The 15,110-nt window shown below is 49.6% G+C and overlaps 1 protein-coding gene across 2 annotated transcripts in view; it reads right to left on the bottom strand.

Moving 5' to 3' along the window:
* Nucleotides 1-15,110, bottom strand: part of LOC134352629 (dapper 1-like) — a 105,031-nt gene that overhangs the window by 51,471 nt on the left and 38,450 nt on the right. The gene's annotated exons all lie outside the window — the stretch shown is intronic.

The raw sequence follows: 15,110 nt of genomic DNA, 5'->3' as shown, positions 1-15,110 counted from the left end.
GGAGTTGGGGTGAGTGAAGTTATCCACACTGGTTCAGGAGTCTGACGTGTTGAATCAGTTCGGAGTTGGGGTGAGTGAAGTTATCCACACTGGTTCAGGAGTCTGACTTGTGGAATCAGTTCGGAGTTGGGGTGAGTGAAGTTATCCACACTGGTTCAGGAGTCTGACGTGTGGAATCAGTTCGGAGTTGGGGTGAGTGAAGTTATCCACACTGGTTCAGGAGTCTGACGTGTGGAATCAGTTCGGAGTTGGGGTGAGTGAAGTTATCCACACTGGTTCAGGAGCCTGACGTGTGGAATCAGTTCGGAGTTGGGGTGAGTGAAGTTATCCACAGTGGTTCAGGAGTCTGACGTGTGGAATCAGTTCGGAGTTGGGGTGAGTGAAGTTATCCACACTGGTTCAGGAGTCTGACGTGTGGAATCAGTTCGGAGTTGGGGTGAGTGAAGTTATCCACACTGGTTCAGGAGCCTGACGTGTGGAATCAGTTCGGAGTTGGGGTGAGTGAAGTTATCCACAGTGGTTCAGGAGTCTGACGTGTGGAATCAGTTCGGAGTTGGGGTGAGTGAAGTTATCCACACTGGTTCAGGAGTCTGACGTGTTGAATCAGTTCGGAGTTGGGGTGAGTGAAGTTATCCACACTGGTTCAGGAGTCTGACGTGTGGAATCAGTTCGGAGTTGGGGTGAATGAAGTTATCCACACTGGTTCAGGAGTCTGACGTGTGGAATCAGTTCGGAGTTGGGGTGAGTGACATTATCCACGCTGGTTCAGGAGCCTGATGGCTGAAGGATAATAACTCTTCCTGAACCTGGTGGTGTGGCACCTAAGGCTCCTGTCCTTCTTTCCCAACAGCATAAGTGAAAAGTGAGGATGGCTTGGACGGTGGCGGTCCTTAAGGATGGATGGTGTTTTCTTGTAGCAATGCTCCTTGTAGACGTGCTCAGTGCTGGGGAGGGCTTTACCTAGCATTAGGCTATATTTCATTGGGACTTCGGGGAGATTTTGTGCCGAAAACACTTGCAAAATTTGTACAGAGGTACTGTGGAAGAATTCTGATTGGCTACATCACCATCTGGTATGGGGCGAGGGGGCTACTGCGCAGGATTGAAGTGAGCTGTAGAGAGTTGACAACTCAGTCAGCTCCATCACGGGCACCAGCCTCCGTAGTATCCAGGACATCGTCAAGGAGCGAAACTTCAGAAAGGCGGCGTCCATCATTAAGGACCCCCACCACCCAGGACATGCCCGCTTCTCGTTGCTACCATCAGGGAGGAGGTACAGAAGCCTGAAGGCACACACTCAACGATTCAGCTTCTTCCTCTCCGCTATCCAATTTATAAATATACATTACCATGATCACTACCTCACTACTTTTTTTGCTATTTTTTGCTCTGCTTATTTAATTTAATATACTGTATATGTGATCTATAGTTGAGTTAAGTTGGAGAAACGTTTTGTCGTCATTTTGACATCATCAAAGCGGTGATAATTATGGTGTGTCTTCCGAGTGCTTGGCCTTTATATACTATCAATCAGCTGATTGGTCATCATTTTGGAAACTCAACTGTGATGTGGGCAGGAAGCCTTGTTGCTGATTGGTTGCGTGGCAAACGCTGTGCATTGTGGTCTGGAATTTTGCCCGCTTTGGCTTATAAATAGGATCAAAGTCTACATGTCTGCGTGTAGAACTGTTTGCGGAAAACCACGCTTCTAGGAATTCTCTTGCAAGCCGCATGTCTGCTTGTGCTATGACTTTCACCGATGCCCGGTCGAATTTGTGCCCCTCTCGATCTACATGGGTAGCGACTAGGGAGAGTTGGTCTTGTTGCTTGACAGCCAATTCATGTTCATAAATAGCTTTCTCCCAGTTTGGCTGACATAATATTTGTTACTGTCCCCACATTGGATTTTGTAGACCATATACTTACTGTAATTTACAGTTTTTATTGAGAAGTATTATGTGCTGCTGCCACATAACAACAAATTTCGCTATATATGCCAGTGATATCAACGAACTGAGTTGTGTGCACCACATTTTATAAGCTGAGGAGTGAAGAAGGAAGAATCTAATTGGCGAGGACAGTGGACCATGAAGTAAAGCAAAGGAGGAGGGGTCCCATCTCTAATCTCAGTATCAACATTGCAATAATGATTTTTTGCTAAGTCCTAGATTGTCCTGGATTATTCACTGGCACTGAAATAGTGTTTGACTTTCTTTGGTTCTTCTACATTGCCGGGGTGGTGGGGTGGAGATACGTCTCTGCCAAAGGAGGTGTAAGGTGCTCAGGGTTGTGTATGCACTTTGATAATAAAATTTACTTTGAACTTTTCGGTGGGTAGTTAGTAGTCAGTGCAGACACATTGGGTGGAAGGGCTTGTTTCTACTTTGTGCTTTTCTTTGACTGTGAGCAGCAGTCAAAAGAGGACACAAGACTGACTTTTTCTCCTCATTCTCCCAGGCATTTGACATGGGTCTTCATGGTCTTTCCATAACCATGATTGTTCTCAGCAAGTTTTTCTACAGAAGTGCTTTGCCATTGCCTTCCTCTGGGCAGTGTCTTTACAAGACGGGTGCCCCCAGCCATTATCAATATTCTTCAGAGATTGTCAGCCTGGTGTCAGTGGTCGCATAACCAGGACTTGTGATCTGCACCGGCTGCTCGTACGACCATCCACCACCTGCCCCCATGGCTTCACGTGACCCTGATCGGGGGCTAAGCAGGTGCTACACCTCGCCCAAGGGTGACCTGCAGGCTAGCGGAGGGAAGGAGCTCCTTACACCTCTTTTGGCAGAGACGTATCTCCATCCCACCACCCATGCAATATAGAAGAACCAATGAAAGTGCCAGTGAATAATCTTGTAGGATCTCTCACCAGGACCCACTAAAAAATCATTATCCCAATGTTGATATTGAAGTTGGAGATGGGGCCCCTCCTTCCCTTTACCCCATGGTCCACTGTCCTCTCCAATTAGATTCTTTCTTCTTCAGCTTTTCATCTCTTCCTCATCTATCCCCTCCTCGTTGACGGTCTACCTCGTTATGGTTGTGCCTATTATCGTGTGTCTGTCCGGCACTTTCTCTGTGGCTGGTACACTCTGTTCTGCATTGTTATTGTTCCAGTGTGTAATGATCCGATGTGTATAACAGAATCATAAACACAAGAGACTCCGCTGGCGGTGAAAATCGAAAGCAACACACGTAGGATTTTAAAACGCAAACACGAGGAAATCTGCAGATGCTGGAATTTCAAGCAACACGCATAAGAGTTGCTGGTGAATGCCCAGGTCAGGCAGCATCTCTAGGAAGCTGTACCGTCGACGTTTCGGGCCGAGACCCTTCATCAGGACTGACGCTTCGGGCCGAGACTCGAGACCCTTCGTCAGGACGAAGGGTCTCAGCCCGAAACGTCGACTGTACCTCTTCCTAGAGATGCTGCCTGGCCTGCTGCGTTCACCAGCAACTTTTATGTGTGTTACACGTACAATTTATTTATTTACTTATTGAGATACAGCACGGATTTGGCCCTTCGAGACACACTGCCTTGCAATCCCCCGATCTAATCACGGGACAATTCACAATGACCAATTAACCTACCAACCACTATGCCTTTGGACTGTGGGAGGAAACTGGAGCACCCGGAGGAAACCAACGCCGTCCTGGGGAGAAGGTACAACCTCCTTACAGGCAGCGCATGAAGCGAAGCCGGGTCGCCTGTACTGTGAAGCGTTGTGCTAACCATTACACTACCGAGCCACCCCACCACCCCCACCACATCCTTTAAAACCCGGAGCAACACAGACAAAAGTGCTGGAGGAACTCAGCAGGTCGGGCAGCATCTACGGAAACGAATAGATAGTCAACCTTTCGGGCTGAGGGCCTTCTTCAGGACAGGAAAGGAAGGGATTTTTGGAGAGAATGCAAAAAACCTGAACATGCTGGCAACGTTTTTCCAGGTTTTTTTTCCTCACTCTGGACATCCAGAGTGAAATAGACCAATCATGTTCAGCTGAAAGGGGAGGGAGCGGAAGAGGAATAGCTGGAAGGTGATAGAAGGAGGGGATAGGTGGAAGAGATGAAATCTGAAGAAGAAAGAATCTAACTGAAGAGGACAGTGGACCATGGAGTAAAGCAAAGGAGGAAGGGCCCCATCTCCAACTTCAATATCAACATTGGGATAATGATTTTTTGTTAGGTCCTGGTAAGAGATCGTCCTAGATTATTCAACTGGCAGTTACATGGTGTTTGACTTTCATTGGTTCTTCTATATTGGAGATGGAGATACATCTCTGCCAAAGGAGGTGTAAGGCGCTCCTTTCCTCTGCTAGCCTGCAGGTGAAGCCTGTTGAGTGGAAAAGGTCAAGGGCTGGAGAGGAAGGAATCTGTTAGGAGAGGAGAGTATATATATATATCTATATATATATTTATATAGGCATCCGTTAGTCCCATGAGACCATGATTACGCCTCGGAGGGTTTCCAGGGCGCAGGCCTGGGCAAGGTTGTATGGAAGACAATTGCAAGTATGCAAGTCTCCCATCTCCACGCCACTGACATTGTCTAAGGGAAGGGCATTAGGACCCATACAGCTTGGCACCAGTGTCGTCGCAGAGAAATGTGTGGTTAAGTGCCTTGCACAAGGACACAAACACGTTGCCTCAGCTGGGGCTCGAACTAGTGACCTTCAAATCACTAGACCGACGTCTTAACCATTTGGCCTCGTGCCAACACACACACACACACACACACACACACACACACAAAGAGAGAGAGAAAGCAAGCTGGGGTACCTAAGAGTTTTGTACAGTACTGTAGTAATTTGATGTATTGCACTGTACAGCTGCCACAAAAAAGCTAATTTCATGACATGTGTGAGTGATGATAAACCTGATTCTGACCTGGGTCTCTATTGTGGACTGAGAGGGGGAAGGGGGCAGGGAGAGGGGAATCATGGTTGGGAAAAGGGGAAGGAGAGGGGAGGGAGCGGGAAGCACCAGAGAGACACTCTGTAATGATCAATAAACCAATTGTTTGGAATCAAATGATGGTGTCTCAGGGCTGGGTGTGTCTGCACCCACACCATTCCCCACCCCTGGCTCTCCTTCTCTCCCGCAGCGCTCCACCCTCACCATTCCCAACATCCTTTGCTCCCGCCAGATTTACAAACTCGCTCTCCACTCCACGTTAACAAAATACAGTACCGTGCAAAGGTCTTAGGTACCCTAGTTTTATATATATAAATGCGTAAGACTTTTGCACAGTACTGCATCTTCCATTTCCCTACAACCCTTAAGGAGGACTGAGAGGCCGAGAGCTGTGAGGTGACGTTGCAGCTCGGTCAGGCCCTGGCTGGACCACACTTGGTTAGCAGATGACCGGTAGGACGTGGAAGCTTTAGAGAGGGTGGAGAGGAGATCTACCAGGGTGCTGCCTGGATCAGAGGTCCTTGGAGCTTTCTGCCTAGGAGTTTGGCAGTCACCAGCCCAACGCCCGGCGACTGGATCCAACGCCTCTAGACCAGCGCAGAACACACAAAATGCTGGAGAAACCCAGCAGGTCAGGCAGCATCTATGGAAATGGATGAACATCTATGGAGAGCAATAAAGAGTCAACACTTCGGGCCAAGACCCCTCCTCGGGACCGGAAGGGAAGGGGAGAGAAGCCAGTTTAAGGAGGTGGAAGGAGAGAAAGATGTACAACACTGCGCAGAAGTCTTAGGCGCATGTTTAAAAAAAAAGTTCTGTAAAGCGAAGATGCTTCCCAAATAAGGACATGAAAAGTTAAGAGCAGTAAACAACTAAATCAAATCATTATTTAGCTTGACCACACTTTGCCTTTAAGAAAGGCAGACACCAAAAGAGAGAGACTCCACACGGCCACAGAGGCCTGCCCGCCTGCCACAGCGAGCCACACAGTGATAGGCCCCTCGCAGATACCTTCTCCATGAGGGGCCCTATCACCGTGAGGCTCACTGTGGGGTCACTATTTGCCCGATCTTTAACACCAAGAGACTGGGTTGACGCTGGTCATTGGCCTCTGGTTCCAGCACCCCTAGACCAGCACAGCACATGCAAAATGCTGGAGAAACCCAGCAGGTCGGGAGGGGAGTAAAGCAGCTGAGGTTTTAGGCTGGGACCCTCTCCGTCAGGACTGGAAAGGGAGGGGGCCGAAGAAGGGTTGGGGGAGAAGGGAAAGGGTGCAAGCTGGCAGGTGATAGGTGAGACCAGGTGAGACCAGGTGAGACCAGGTGAGACCAGGTGAGAAGGATAATGGAGTCGGGGGGGGAGATGAAGTAAGAAGCTGGGAGTTGATAGGTGGAAGAGGTAAAGGGCTAAAGAAGAAGGAATCTGATTGGAGAGGAGAGTGGACCATGGGAGAAAGGGAAGCAGGAACCAGCTCTGGTTTCAATCTCAACTTTGGGATGATTTTTTTTCTTGGGTACTGATGAGAGATTATATTGGATTATTCAACAGGCAATTAAATGGCATTTATTCTCCCTCCATTTATGGGATCTTATTGTGTAAATTTCTACAGCAGAATCAGAGAGGCTGTCTGGCCCCCTGGCTCTGTGCCAGCGTCTGGCTGAACAATCCTGTTAGTCCCATTTCCCTGCAATTTCCCCGCAGCCCCACAAATTATTTCCTTAATTGCACATCCAGTTCCTTCCTGAAAACCCCGTCTCCATTTAGTTCTCTGTGTGTTTACGCCTCAGAAGGTATTCGGCTGGACTTCTGTGAGGGAAATACCAGCCAATCTTCTCTTCGGCAGCAGCTGGCAACTGTCCTGGACGTTTGCAATCCAAATTAAAACAGCAATACAAAAAGCCAAAGGAATTTATCCCATTAGAGTAGAGATAACTGACTACAGTGGCCAATTCCAAATAAGCATTAAAAAAGCAGAGGCTATTTCTTTCTCCTGGTCTGCTTTCTGCTGTCTTGCTCCTGATTGCTCTCTCTCTCCGTCCATCCTTCCTTCTCCCTCTCTTTCTCCCTCTCCTTCTCTCTCTCTCTCCCTCTCTTTGTCCATTCTTCACTCTCCCTCTTGCTCTTTCTCATTCTCTCTCTCTGTCTCCCACTCTCCCCTCCCCCTCTCCCCAACTCTCTCTCCCTCCCCTCTCTGCATCCCTCTCTCTATCATCTCCCTCCCTCCCTTCCTCTCTCCTTCCCTCTATCACTCTGTGTCCCTCTCTCTCTCCCTCCCTCCCTCCATCTCGCTCTCCCCCTCTCCCTCTATCTCCCTCTATCTCTCTCCCTCCCTCCATCCCTCTCCCTCTATTCATCTCTCTCCCTCCCTTTCTCTCTCCTTCCTTCTCTCACTCCCCGTGTCCCTCCCTCTCTAACTCTCTCTCCCTCCTTCCACCTCTCCCTCCCTCTCTCTCATCATCTCCATCTCGAACTCCCTCTCCCCCTCTTTCTTCCTCTCTCTCTCCCTCTCGCTCTATCCATCTCTCTCCCTCCCTTCCTCTCTCCTTCCCTCACTCACTCTGTGTCCCTCTCTCTCTCCCTCCCTCCATCTCTCTCTCCCCCTCTCCTTCTGTCTCCATCTCTCCCTCCCTCCCTCCCTCCCTCTCTATTCATCTCTCTCCCTCCCTTCCTCTCTCCTTCCCTCTCTCACTCCATCTCTCTCTCTCCCTCCCTCCATCTCTCTCTCCCCCTCTCCCTCTATCTCTCTCCCTCCCTCCCTCCCTCTCCCTCTATTCATCTCTCTCCCTCCCTTCCTCTCTCCTTCCCTCTCTCACTCCATCTCTCTCTCTCTCCCTCCCTCCATCTCTCTCTCCCCCTCTCCCTCTATCTCTATCTCTCTCTCCCTCCCTCCCTCTCCCTCTATTCATCTCTCTCCCTCCCTTCCTCTGTCCTTCCCTCTCTCACTCCATCTCCCTCTCTCTCTCTCTCCCTCCCTCTATCTCTCTCCCTCCCTCCCTCCCTCTCCCTCTATTCATCTCTCTCCCTCCCTTCCTCTGTCCTTCCTTCTCTCACTCCATCTCCCTCCCTCTATCTCTCTCTCCCTCTCTCACTCCATCTCCCTCTCTCTATCTCTTTCTCCCTCCCTCTATCTCTTTCTCCCTCTCTCCCTCTCTCCCTCTCCCTCCCTCCATCTCCCTCTCTCTCCCTCCCTCCCTCCCTCACTCAGTCTGTTCCCTGTGCTGGGACCAGTCCAGCACTTGTTAAAGGTTGTGACTTTGAACTGTTCTACCCTGACACCCAGTCCTGCCCCGACCACAGACCCACAGACGGAGACGGAGAGGTCAGCTGAGGATAAAATGTTGTGGATATGTTTTATCCTGAGCTGACCTGACCCCAGTGGACTACTGGTGGTGAGCCCTACTAAACCCGGTGAGCCCCCGCCCCCCCCCCCGGGCTGTGTTTAATAAGGACTGCAAATTAACAGGAGAAAAATTTATCGCCACAGGGTACTGGCAACGGAAACAATAGGCTATAGTTAGCCTGCTGGGTTGAATTTTCTCTTTCTTTCTCTCCATCTCAATTTCTTTCTTCTCTCTCTATCTCTTGCCCTCTTCCTCCCTCTCCGTCCTCTTTCTCTCCCCTCTTCTCCTATGTTCATCACTTACCTTCTCTCTCTACCCCTCTCTCTCTACCCTTCTCTCTGTCCCCTCAATTCCTCTTCTCCCCCTCTCCTTATCTCTCTCTGCCTCTCTCTATTCCCTCGATCTCTGCCCCCTCTCCCCCTCTCTCTCCTTCACCCTGTCTCTCTCCCCTCGCCCACTCTTCCTCCCTCTCTCCCCCCTCCCCATTTTCTCCACCCCCGCTCTCTCCTCCTTTTTTTCTCCCTGTCTCTCTACCTCTTTCCCTTTCTCTCTGTACCTCATTCCCTCTCTCTCGCCCTTTCTCTCTCCCACTCTTCCTCCCCCTCTCCCCATTCTCTCTCCACCCCTATTCTTTCCCCTCTATTTCTCACCTTCCTTCTCTCCCTCTCCCCCCTCTTCCCCCCCAGCCCCCGGGCTCTCTCTTTGTTTTCATACTGTTTGTTACACAACCGTCCTGCTTCATCGTGACCTTGCTTCATCCTGTCCCCGTCTTTCTCAGTCACCTTCACCACGACATTCCTCGGTTTCCAGCAAGAAGCAGACTGACGGGGTGACGGGGTGGGTGGGGGGAGAGGGGAGACTCAGCAGGTCAGGCAGCATCTGTGGAGTCGACATTTCAGGCCATGACACGGCGTCGCCACCTGACGTCCCAGTGCCGCGTCTCCGTCCGAAACCTCGACCAACCCTCTCCCCCCACAGATGCCACTTGACCTGACCCACTGAGTTCCTCCAGCAGTCTGCGTGCTTGGCCCCAGATTCTGACATTTGGGTTTCTCGTATCTCCGTCTCTTGATATTGGCAGTGTGAAGGATCAGAGGGATCTGAGGGTCCATGTCAATAGACGCTGCGCAGGTTGACTCTGAGATTAAAAAGGCATACGATGCATTGGCCTTCATCAACCGTGGGACTGAGTTCAAGAGCCTTGAGGTAATGTTACAGCTTTATAGGACCCTGGTCAGACCCCACTTGGAGTACCTCACTACAGGAAGGATGTGGAAACTTTAGAAATGGTGCAGAGGAGATTTACAAGGACGTTGCCTGGATTAGGGAGCATGCCTTATGAGAATAGATTGAGTGAACTTGGCCTTTTTCCTTGGAGCGATGGAGGATGAGAGATGACCTGATAGAGGTGTACAAGATGATGAGAGGCATTGATCATGTGGATAGTCAGAGGCTTTTCCCCAGGGCTGAAATGGCTAACAGGAGAGGGCACAGTTTTAAGGCGCTTGGAAACAGGTACAGAGGAGATGTCAGGGATAAGTTTTTTACGCAATGAGTGGTGAATGTGTGGAATGGGCTGCCGGTGACGGTGGTGGAGGCGATAAAATGGAGTCTTTTAAGAGACTCCTGGATAGGTACACGGAGCTTAGAAAAACAGAGGGCTATGGGTAACCATAGGTAATTTCTAAAGTAAGTACATGTTCAGCACAGCATTGTGGGCCAAAGGGACTGTATTGTGCTGTAGGTTTTCTATGTTTCTAAAACCTGCCACCCTCCTCCACCTAGAAGGCTAGGAGAACACCATTAGTGGCAGTCACATTAAGCAACGCTCCATCCCAAACCTGCAAACATATCGGCAATCTTTAACATCACTGAGTCTAAATCCTGAACTTCCTCCCCAAACAGCACCACGGGAACACCTTCACCGGAAGAAAAGATATTTTATAAGATTCACATGAATCTGGAAACTTTTGAAACGCACAACATACACAAAGGGCTGGAGGAACTCAGCAGGTCAGGCAGGATCTTTGGAAATGAATAAAGAGTCGAGATTTCGGGTCGAGACCCTTCATCAGGACAGAGAGGGAAGGGGGAGGATGCCAGAATAAAAAGGTTGGGGAGGGCGGGGGCTGGCTGGAAGGTGATAGGTGAAGCCAGATGGGTGGGAAAGGTCAAGGTGGAGAGGAAGGAATCTGATAGGAGAGGAGAGTGGACCAGAGGAGAAAGGGGAGGAGGAGAGGACCCAGGGAGAAGAAATAGGCAGGTGAGAAGAGGTATAAGGTCAGAGAGAAAAGGGGGAGGGGGCAGGAGTTTTTTTACCAGAAGGAGAGATCGATATTCATGCCATCAGGTTGGAGGCTACCCAGACGCAATATAAACTGTTGCTGCTCCACTCTGAGTGTGGCCTCGTCTTGGCACAAGAGGAGGCCACGGACCAACATGTTGGAAAGGGAATGGGAATGGGAATTAAAACGTTTGGCCACCGGGAGGTCCTGCTTGGGGCAGATGATGCGGAGACGCTTGACGGATCAGTCCCCCAATTTACGACGGGTCTCACCATTGTAGAGGAGGCCCCATTGGGAGACCCAGACACGATAAACAACTCCAGTAGATTCACAGGTGAAGTGTTGCCTCACCCAGAAGGACTGTTTGGGGCCCTGAATGGACGTGAGGGAGGAGGTATATGTAGAACTTGGGCCGCTTGCAGGGAAAAGTGCCGGGAGGGAAATTAGTGAGGAGGGATGATGGACAAGGGAATCATGGAGGGAGCGATCCCCGTGGAAAGTGGAGATACATAGAGCAAAATGTGTCATTTTTATGTCAATAACCAACACAGTCCGAGGACTGGCATATTTCTGGTGCCAACAGAGCATGCCCACAACTTACTAACGCTAACCGGTACGTCTTTGGACTGTGGGAGGAAACGTGAGCACCCGGAGGAAACCCACACGGTCACAGGGAGAACGTGCAAACTCCTCAGAGACAGCAGTGGGAATCGAGCCCCGCTCGTGATCGCCGGCTGTAACGCGACTGAGCTGACCAGCCCTCCTAGCCATTGAGCACATCAGCATGAAACACTGTCGCAGGAAAGCAGCATCCGTCATCAGGGACCCCCACCACCCAGGACATGCTCTCTTCTCACTGCTGCCATCGGGAAGAAGGTACAGGAGCCTCAGGACTCACACCACCAGGTTCAGGAACAGTTATTACCACTCAACCATCAGGCTCTCGAACCAAAACTTCACTCGCCCCAGCATTGAAATGTTCCCACAACCAATGGATTCACTTTCTCGGGCTCTTCATCTCATGTTCTCAATATTTATTTATAATTTATTTATTATTATTTATTTATTCTTCTTGTACTTGAACAGTTTGTTGTCTTCTGCCCTCTGGTTTGAACACCCAAGTTGAGCGGTCTTTCATTAATCCCGTTATGGCTACAATTCTATAGATTTGTTGGGTATGCCCGCAGGAAAAGGAATCTCAGGGTTGTATATGGTTGATAATAAATTTAATGTGAACTTTTGAACTTTGAAGTGGAGAGCGTTCAAGAAATAGTCTCACCGCCACCTTGTCAATGATAGTCATAAAATCCGTCCGGACCATCGACGCTCACGTTCCAGAAACGAATTTGAAAAGTGACTGGGGGTACAAAATGGGAAAGTGTCCCCCGTCCCCCACAAACACTGACAACTGGCTCTCTGCAGGATGCCAGACCACAACAAAGAACAGCAGCATTGCACTTGAGACGCTGAACTAAAAACAGAAACAGCTGCCAACGCACAGCAGGGTGGGCCAAGCAGAATAGACAAGATAACGTCTTGTCACAACCGGGGGGGGGGGGGGGGTTACTGATGAAGAGCATGTGAAAAGGGACGGAACAAAGGGAAGGGGGGGGAGCAACCCAGTATCACTCACACAGACGCACAGACGCACACACAGTATGTACCCAGACACACACAGACACACACAGACACACAGTATGTACCCAGACACACACAGACACACAGTATGTACCCAGAGACACACACAGACACACAGTATACACCCAGAGACACACAGACACACAGTATGTACCCAGAGACACACACAGACACACAGTATACACCCAGAGACACACAGACCCAGAGACACAGACACACAGTATGTACCCAGAGACACACACAGACACACAGTATACACCCAGAGAGACACACACAGACACACACAGTATGTACCCAGACACACACAGACACACAGTATACACCCAGAGACACACAGACACACAGTATGTACCCAGAGACACACACAGACACACAGTATACACCCAGAGAGACACACACAGACACACAGACCCAGAGACACAGACACAGTATACACCCAGAGACACACAGACACACAGTATACACCCAGAGACACACACAGACACACACAGTATGTACCCAGACACACACAGACACACAGTATGTACCCAGAGACACACACAGACACACAGTATACACCCAGAGACACACAGACACACAGTATGTACCCAGAGACACACACAGACACACAGTATACACCCAGAGAGACACACACAGACACACAGTATGTACCCAGAGACACACACAGACACACAGTATACACCCAGAGAGACACACACAGACACACAGTATGTACCCAGAGACACACACAGACACACAGACCCAGAGACACAGACAGACACACAGTATACACCCAGAGAGACACACACAGACACACAGTATGTACCCAGAGACACACAGACACACAGTATGTACCCAGAGACACAGACACACAGTATACACCCAGAGACACACACAGACACACAGACCCAGAGACACAGACACACAGTATACACCCAGAGTCACACAGACACACAGTATGTACCCAGAGACACAGACACACAGTATACACCCAGAGACACACACAGACACACAGACCCAGAGACACAGACACCCAGTATGTACCCAGAGACACACAGACACACAGTATACACCCAGAGACACACACAGACACACAGTATGTACCCAGAGACACACAGACACACAGTATACACCCAGAGAGACACACACAGACACACAGTATGTACCCAGAGAGACACACAGACACACAGTATACACCCAGAGACACACACAGACACACAGTATACACCCAGAGACACACAGACACACAGTATGTACCCAGAGACACAGACACACAGTATACACCCAGAGACACACACAGACACACAGACCCAGAGACACAGACACACAGTATACACCCAGAGTCACACAGACACACAGTATGTACCCAGAGACACAGACACACAGTATACACCCAGAGACACACACAGACACACAGACCCAGAGACACAGACACACAGTATGTACCCAGAGACACACAGACACACAGTATACACCCAGAGACACACACAGACACACAGTATGTACCCAGAGACACACAGACACACAGTATACACCCAGAGAGACACACACAGACACACAGTATGTACCCAGAGACACAGACACACAGTATACACCCAGAGAGACACACACACAGACACACAGTATACACCCAGAGACACACACAGACACACAGTATGTACCCAAAGACACACACAGACACACAGTATACACCCAGAGACACACAGACACACAGTATACACCCAGAGAGACACACAGACACACAGTATGTACCCAGAGACACACAGACACACAGTATACACCCAGAGACACACACAGACACACAGTATGTACCCAGAGACACACAGACACACAGTATACACCCAGAGAGACACACACACAGACACACAGTATACACCCAGAGACACACACAGACACACAGTATGTACCCAGAGAGACACACACAGACACACAGTATACACCCAGAGACACACACAGACACACAGTATGTACCCAGAGACACACAGACACACAGTATGTACCCAAAGACACACACAGACACACAGTATACACCCAGAGACACACAGACACACAGTATGTACCCAGAGACACACAGACACACAGTATACACCCAGAGACACACACAGACACACAGTATGTACCCAGAGACACACAGACACACAGTATACACCCAGAGACACACACAGACACACAGTATGTACCCAGAGACACAGACACACAGTATACACCCAGAGACACACAGACACACAGTATACACCCAGAGACACACACAGACACACAGTATGTACCCAGAGACACAGACACACAGTATACACCCAGAGACACACACAGACACACAGTATGTACCCAGAGACACACAGACACACAGTATACACCCAGAGACACACACAGACAAACAGTATGCACCCAGAGAGACACACACAGACATAAATACATACAGAAACACACAGTATATACCCAGAGAGACACACAGAAACACACAGTATGTACCCAGAGACACACACACAGACACACAGTATACACCCAGAGACACACAGACACACAGTATGTACCCAGAGACACACAGACACACAGTATACACCCAGAGACACACACAGACACACAGTATGTACCCAGAGAGACACACACAGACACACAGTATACACCCAGAGACACACACAGACACACAGTATGTACCCAGAGAGACACACACAGACACACAGTATACACCCAGAGACACACACAGACACACAGTATGTACCCAGAGAGACACACACAGACACACAGTATACACCCAGAGACACACACAGACACACAGTATGTACCCAGAGACACACAGACACACAGTATACACCCAGAGACACACACAGACACACAGTATGTACCCAGAGACACACAGACACACAGTATACACCCAGAGAGACACAGACACACAGTATACACCCAGAGACACACACAGACACACAGTATGCACCCAGAGACACACACA

Source organism: Mobula hypostoma, chromosome 10 (genome assembly GCF_963921235.1).
Source record: "Mobula hypostoma chromosome 10, sMobHyp1.1, whole genome shotgun sequence".
NCBI lineage: Eukaryota > Metazoa > Chordata > Chondrichthyes > Myliobatiformes > Myliobatidae > Mobula > Mobula hypostoma.
The sequence above is the reverse complement of the archived record's forward strand: the minus strand, read 5'-3'. Positions and strand labels throughout refer to the sequence as shown.